Source organism: Lissotriton helveticus (genome assembly GCF_964261635.1).
Source record: "Lissotriton helveticus chromosome 1_1 unlocalized genomic scaffold, aLisHel1.1 SUPER_1_unloc_11, whole genome shotgun sequence".
NCBI classification, from domain to species: Eukaryota; Metazoa; Chordata; class Amphibia; order Caudata; family Salamandridae; genus Lissotriton; species Lissotriton helveticus.
In genome coordinates, this window is record NW_027611650.1 from 4,139,162 (window position 1) to 4,147,574 (window position 8,413).

General features: G+C 42.0%; 1 pseudogene; it reads left to right on the forward strand.

The window, feature by feature from the left end:
• The first annotated feature begins 5,516 nt into the window (after positions 1 to 5,516).
• On the forward strand, positions 5,517 to 6,910 carry LOC144805475 (uncharacterized; annotated as a pseudogene).
• Positions 6,911 to 8,413: the final 1,503 nt, after the last annotated feature.

The window sequence follows — 8,413 nt, forward strand, 5'->3', positions numbered from 1 at the left end:
TTATCACAAAGTGCATCCATATCATTCTTAAAATGTAACAATTCGACCCCATATTCTCTCGTCGAGTTCCATTGCATATACACATTTAGGATCAGTATAAATTTATATTTCTTATCCGCAAATGTGGTTTGGATTCTGCAGGCAAGAAGCCACTTACACTTTACAGATATCAAAATGGTTTTAGTTGTTAGAGTTGTTGATATCATTGTCAACAAGCCACCTGCTGGGCGTCCAAAGTTCGATTTTACAGCTGCACGGTGGACTTGTCGAAACCCTTCAACTATTTGGGGGACACCACAGAGCCAGGTCTCTTGTATACAAATAATTCCGTTCTTTTTTGCAAGTTCTTTCACAATTTCCCGTTTTAAAAGTGTTCCCAATCCATTTATGTTCCAAGAGACCAATTGTATTCTCTGTGGCTGCCCCATTGCCTATTCTACATCACTTAAAGGCCCATTCACTACTGAATCTTCCCTGTAACTATATGAAGGTCCTGCTAAGCTGGAGGTGTTACTCCAATTCTTCCATGCCTCCAACATATCTGTATTGTTTATTACTATATTAAAGTTTTCTCTCCCTTCCTCTATTTCCTCCTCGGGGAGCCTCACCTGCCTCTTGCTTAGCCCCGCATGATATCTTAAGAAGGGTTTCTGCTGGGGCACCTTAAACACTGGCACTAACTCTTCTTTGGGCACTAGACGAATCCACTCTTTACGGATTTCTTGCTCTGCGTTTTCTATTGCGGACGTCACCAAGCCCGAATAAAGCTGTAATTTAGTGACTTCCAAGCCATCCCCAATTGTTTCGAATCCCACTATTCTTAGATCTCGAGTATTTATGCCACTTAAATTTGGGCAATGGGCAAAAACCTTGAGTAGGTGTGCTCTATTTAAATACCCACTCTTTTTAGATTTTTTGCCACCCCTTTCCAATTTTACATGTTCAAAATAAAGCCACTTATTCCCTCTGTCAACTACTTCTTCTGGCTTTGTAACACCTTGATAATGTAGTGTATTTAATCTAGGTATCACTTTAGGGCTACTTTCCCGGTTTGCATTACTTTTATTTTTGATGGGGGGCAACCGAGCCTGTGTCTTTGCTAATTTTGAGGTTACATGAATCTCCTTATCCTGTTGGGTTTGCTTCCTATTATACTTCTCTTTTTTTACTGATAAGATGGCCTCTTTCTCAAAATCAATACCTTTCTGAACCCTCATTGTTTTCTTTGATTGAGACTTAAGCTTATGTGTTACCTCTTCTAATGACTCCTTCCTCCCCTTTCCTTTTTTCGTCGCTCTTAAATTGAACTTTCTTTGTGCCTCCCTACCTGAATCTCTTATTCGTTTAGAGTGACCATAATGCCTATATTCACCTCTCCTTTTTACCAACATTGGCCATTTTGACACATAAACTTCATGGCCATCAACGTGAGCTTCATCAACTTGGCTTACAAGTGGGATATCGGCTAATCTATCATCCCCCTCCCTCCCTTGACCCGTAGCCACCGGGTCTATGACAGGTCTCAACATTGAAGGCATTTGACCTCTAATGCCCTGTAATTCTCCCTCAATTTTAGAGAGGTAAGTTTTTTGACTTTTCAGGACATCGTGGTTTAGCATTGTTATTTCTAACAATCCTTGTAGCGATTTTTGCACCATTAACATCATCTCTAACATTGAAACTGCCGGGGATTCTGATACTTCCAAGTTTATATCCAGTGACCGGTTTTCCCCATTTGTGACACTGCTTTTGTCCAGATCTTCCTGGTCATTGACTTCCCCCAAGACATTCTTTACAAATCCAACTGGACAACCGTCTGTGTTATGGGCAGAATCATCACTATGGTTAAGGGCCTGACTATCTTCCTCTTTCTCTTCTGCCACCAGGTTGGTTAATGTTGGGGAGGAAGAAAGTCTCGGTGACATTATTATCCCCTTCTGCCCTGTCAAGGATAGGACTGATCGGTTCACCAAATCTATGGAGTCTACCAAATGCCCATCGAATATTAGGGAGGATCCTTCTTTCCATGTTTCTTCAATTTCTTCCGTTTCTATAGTTTTTGCAGGAGAAAAAACCAGTTTAAAATGCTTTCCCACAAACTCCTTAATTGTACTAGATGCTATGCTCCCCTTACTTCCTCCGTGTTGTACTTCCTTGGGAGCCTTGGGAGTTTTTCCTTTTAATTTTTGGGAGCGTTTTGATTTTTCATTTACCCTCCGGGGAGAAGGACTCTCTGGGTAACCTGTTGATTATCCCCATTCAGTTCTGCCTTCTTTGTATTCCCTAATGTGCTTTTATTTTTCCGTGGCGCCATTTTATTCCCTCTGTTTTTTCTCTCAGCACTTCAAACAGAGTCGAATTTCTTAAATTATTAAATTAAAATAACTAATATTTCACTTCACTTACCTCTGTTGTGCCTACTTCTTGTGCTTGCGCTCTTGCCCGTGCCCTTTACCGTTTTTCTTTTGTAGGGTTCTCACTTTTCTCTCCAATCAAGGCTTTACTTATTTAAGGTTATGTTTGAGGCTAAAAAGTCACTCAAACGGGACACCCAAGCAAGCTCCTGCTCCCTTGCCCCTAGTTCCTTGCTTCCTTGCCCCCCCCTCTACCTTCCCGTAGTTCAAATGGGCTCAGGCAGAGGCGTGGGAGTTCTTGCTTGATTCTTAATTTTTAAACAAGATTCTGCCTGCCCGTGTCTGTGAATTCCCGAGACACTAGCAAGCCTCAGCAAATCATTAGTGAAACAGCTGCGTGACTGGTGGAGAGTGTCTGGCGCCAATTCTATAGATCGTCACACTTCAGCAAGTACCCGGGCTCCGAGCTCCTTTTTACCTCGGTGCTCGTCTCGCTCATTTACTCGCGCCCAGCCAAGCGCCTCAATTATACTTAGTGTTAACGTTCCGCACTCCGCTTCCTTAGTTAGCCCGTTTGCTTTCCGCTTCCCGCTTTTCACTTTTTACGGAGTTCTGCTCCTGCTCCGGTTTTCCACCTCCAGCGTTCGGCGTCCGTTGGGTTCACAGGGCACGCATGCGCAAACACACCTTCGGCAACAACAGAGATCGTAAAGTCAACCTATCATGGGCTGAAGCATGTATTATGCCACCCCTGGCTGGCCATCCAAACTGACACCACAGGTTGATCACTCAGCTTGAGTAAGGTGGTGTAATCACCCCTTACTTAGATATAGTATACCTATATCTACCTTTATATATAGACACATATTCACCGATAAGTAACTCCCATGGTAGGCCTCGACAATCCTCGAGGCAGAGTGCTTGGTTTTATGTGAGAGGGTGCCCTAGCATGAGCTGAGCCCCTCTGCAGCTTTCAGAACCATGTCCTTATAGCTGTTCTATGAAATAGCCATACCATATACTCTTAAGTGCATTATAATCCTCGCGGTTAAATGCTAACTTTGGTGTGGCTTTATCAAAACATGTGGTGTAAGGTGTTAAACACTTTGGAATATTACCCCCTCCCGCCACTTCCGGCGGCGGGGGTAGCATTCCACCCTTCTAGAGGGAAAAGACAGGTATGGTACTGCTTTACCCGGTTAGGGTTAAGCAGAGCTTCAGCATCACAAAATGGATGCTGCTGCCACAGACACAAGTCTGACCTCCTGCTGCTGGAAGAAACTCAAGCAAGGGAGGCCTGGACAATGGGATTCCTGTTGAGGGAGGTGCTAGGACCTCCCCATACAGCCTGTAGTGTATTGGGGCAGGGTGGGTTGAATGGAACAATGCTTTTCCAGACACTGCCTGGGGCACACAAGATGCTCCATGCATAGCCCGGTTCAAACCAGTTGCTGGGGCACTCCAGCCCCACTCTGGCGCAATACTGGACAAAGGGTAAGGGGTGTAACCACCCCCTTCCCAGGTGTACCCATAGGAGGGACCTAGTGGGTAATCCAGCCCATTTTCTTAGTATAAAGATAGGTGCTGTGTCCCCAGGACTTTAGATTATCCTGGAACGAAACTCTGAAATGAAACTCTTGGACCTTCGACATTCTATACCGACTAGAAGACTGAATACATCTCCCTTGTGGTCAAGGAGTGACCACCCTGTGTAAACAGGGACCCCTGTCTTTAGTAACAAGCAAGGTAAAGGCGGGAGTTGTCATTTGAGCTGATCCAGTGTGAACAGGAAAGCATTGTGGAAAAAGATGTCCGGAGTTACCTTTGTCATATATACTTCCTGAAGAGTTACCTTTGTTATACAGTTCATAAAGAGTTACCTTTGCTATACACTTCCTGAAGAGATACCTTTGTTATACACTTTCTGAAGAGCTACCTTTGGTAGATACTTCCTGAAACTGAATTAACGGCAGCGCTTCCTGATTCCTCTCTTTTTCCACAATCTGTTCTGTTTAAATGAAATCTTGTCCATGTGTATCTACCCAAAACTGTACCTGTAGCACATGTGTGCTCTGTGGCTGCCCTTTCCTTAGTAATTTACTCTGAACAATGGTAAATCCTCCCTTTTCAGAAGTAAATAAGATGTGACATGTTCAACCGCAGTTTTAATGAAATATCCATGTATGGTAAAATGTTCCTTACTAAATTTCAAATATGGTAGCGAAGAGATGTCTTCTACAGCTGGTTAAATATTGTGTATTCACATTGTATTACATTTGCATTTAGTAATATTACATTTCTTTACATCCAACAGAAAATAAGCCTTAAATGCACGGATTGATTATGAATAATGAAGATACCACATCAAACCAGCAAAAATTATCAAAAATAAGGAGCTCCAAAAACATCAGTGCAATCAGAGGCAGAGGACAGATCCAGTAAGAAGCAGTCAAAGGCAATTCAGTGAGTGTACGAGTCTGAGATCTGCACCTCGACACCCCAAGACGAAGAAATTACCTCTACAAAACCAAGACAACAAAACTGACAAACCACCTGCTGTATAAACAAGCGTCCAACACCAGCTTTGATCATGAGGCCGGTATGAGAGTTGGAGGAAGGTCTCGTGTCTATTTGGGATCCATAGCTTGGAGCAAACTCCCTCTTCAGCTTTGAGCTGTTAGCAACATGATAATGTTTAAAAAAGGTTGAAAACTTGGCTTTTTGTCCATGTTTGAAACAAACTGATTTACTTTCTTTTCTGACCTGTGCTTTGCCCCGGGACACTCTTTGGAGTAGCTGTACACATTACGAGTCGATTCACCATCATGATATGGCTAGAGCAGTGCTTCGCTATCTAAACTGGCAACATACCACCATTCAGTTCTCTCAGTGTATTGTTAACTCTTTCTAGCCAAACCACAGGCACCAGGGAAAAGCAGAACGAAGTGGAGCCAAACAACTGAAGGCTAAAGGAAAGCGGAGATCTGCTCTCTGAAGTACAGAGTATTGTCCCATTTGCACCTACTGGAAGGAAGATTAAGCTTTACCCGCAAGCAGGCGAAGCCATTATCCAATCTAAAGATGCAATCACCCTCAAGGAAGCCTGACTGATATTATGAATGTGGCAGGTATTTAGTGAATCTTGTATTTTATTGTTAAATCGGAAATCAAGCGTCCAAAATATCACACACATACAGGGAATGTGAAAATAACGCAAGTGGTTTATTAACTATCCTGACCCTTCAGGAAACACGGTTAGGAGAAAAATCTGGCAATTGCACTGAATATGTCAAGAACTTTAGCCAGTTAGAAACCATAAAAGAGAATCAGCGAATACAAGCAGGGGAAAAACCATACCATTGCACTGAATGTGTGAAGAGCTTCAGTCGATTATCACATCTCCAAACACATCAGCGAACACACACAGGGGAAAAACCATACCATTGCACTGAATGTGTGAAGAGCTTCAGTCGGTTAACAGACCTCCGAAGACATCAGCAAACACACATGGGGGAAAAACCATACCATTGCAATGAATGTGTGAAGAGCTTCAGTCAGTTATCACACCTCCAAACACATCAGAGAATACACACAGGGGAAAAACCATACCAGTGCAGTGAATGTGTGAAGAGCTTCAGTCAGTTATCAAACCTCCACACACATCAGAGAATACACACAGGGGAAAAACCATACCATTGCAAGGAATGTGTGCAGAGCTTCAGTCGGTTATCACACCTCCAAACACATCAGGGAACACACACAGGGGAAAAACCATACCATTGCAGTGAATGTGTGAAGAGTTTCAGTCGAATTTCAAACCTCCACAGACATCAGAAAATACACACAGGGGAAAAACCATACCATTGCAAGGAATGTGTAAAGAGCTTCTGCCTGTTACAAGAACTCCAAACACATCAGCGAACCCACACAGGGGAAAAACCATACCAGTGCAGTGAATGTGTGAAGAGCTTCAGTCGGTTATCACATCTCCAAACACATCAGCGAACACACACAGGGGAAAAACCATACCATTGCACTGAATGTGTGAAGAGCTTCAGTATGTTAACAAACCTCCAAAGACATCAGCGAATACACACAGGGGAAAAACAATACCATTGCAAGGAATGTGTGCAGAGCTTCAGTCGGTTATCACACCTCCAAACACATCAGCGAACACACACAGGGGAAAAACCATACCATTGCAGTGAATGTGTGAAGAGTTTCAGTCACATTTCAAACCTCCACAAACATCAGAGAATACACACAGGGGAAAAACCATACCATTGCAAGGAATGTGTAAAGAGCTTCAGTCAAATTTCACAGCTCCACGCACATCAGAGAACACACACAGGGGAAAAACCATACCAGTGCAGTGAATGTGTGAAGAGCTTCAGTCAAATTTCACAGCTCCACGCACATCAGAGAACACACACAGGGGAAAAACCCTACCATTTAAATGCCATGAATGCTTGAAAAGCTGTAGTTTATTATCAATCCTAAACAGGCATCAGCGAACACACACAGAAGAAAAGCCTTCAAGTGCAATGAATGTGTGAAGAAATGTATTCAATTATCAAGCCTATGTAGACATCAGCTTGCACTCACTCTGTAAATACCGTACAACTGTAGTGAGTGTAGAAGTACCTTTAGGAAATCTTCTTCATTAAGGATTCATCAGTTAATGCACACAGAGAAAAAAACTTTCAGGTGCAGTGAATGTGTGAATATCTTCTGTCAGTTATTAAACCTACGGATACATCAACTAACGTACACAGAGTAAAAAAGAGCATTGCAATGAATGTCAGAAGTGATTTTGTCAATTGCAAACACACCTGGGGTAAACCTTACAATTGCTCTAAAAGTGTGACAAGCTTTTGTCAATTTCTGATCTTACATAGCCTCAGCAAACACACACCTTCATTTAACTCACTTAGAAATAATCCCAGAGATGCAGTGAATTCAAAAAGAACTTAAGAACATTAACAATAATATTGACTCATCTGAGGACATAGACAGGGGCAGAACAGTGCAGTTATTGTGAGATAAAGGAATTACAGGAACAAGTATATAATTATGTTAGTTATTCAAATACCAGATGAATGAAGACTCGACTAGAAGAAATGAAGAAAACCAAAGATTTGTAGAATATTGAAAGTGTCTGTTCCCAGTGATTGTTCACTTCGGTACACATAGAAAAAACAACGTGATATAACAGGAAATCCACTGGGAGACTAGCTCAATGTGGAATAAAAGAAAAGAAACACTGGTAGTTTTTATTTGGCAATAAAGAGTTACAAAGAAAAACATCCAAGTGTTCCGGTTTTTGCCACCTATAAAAGTGTAGGGATGAATATGATTCTGCCTGCACATATTGCTATATTAGCATAAGTGAGTTAGTTGTGAAAACGCCATTTTGCTGCTTTTGCACATGACACAACATCTCTGTTTTTATAAAGACAAACTGCTTGCTTTTCCTTCACATGAGAACGGTCTGTTTTTCATATCTCTAGACTCACACTGCGACCTCAAGTCTGCACAAAGTGTTCAAGGTTAAAATAACAATGTATGCTGTTGATGCAGGTTGATCGGCCCACGCTCTAGACACAACACAAACACAGCTGCTCATTTCTGAAACTCATGTGCTTTAAATATTGCACTGCATGCATGAGTGTAGCACTTGGGAAAAACCTTTCAATCGACAAAGAGCTGTGCTGATCTAGGATGTGATTCACTTCACCTGACTTTGGAGGTATGGGGTTCCCGGTTTTAACCTAGAGATCTTCTATTATCATAATACCTAGCTCCTAGCAAGGGGAGGGTGGTACACACGGTGCTATAGACCTGGTTCCACTATCATTATAATATGATTTCTCCCTTTGTATTTTATGGAATTTTAACAATGTTGATTGTATTGATTTTATGCATCTTTATACTTATGTTAATAAACATACTGCATCTACAGTGTCTCTGATTGCTCACGATGTGGACATTTATGAGAATAAAAACAAAAGAGTGTTCTTGATTCCCACTATTCCTGAGAGGTCCCAAAGTCGCTTGTT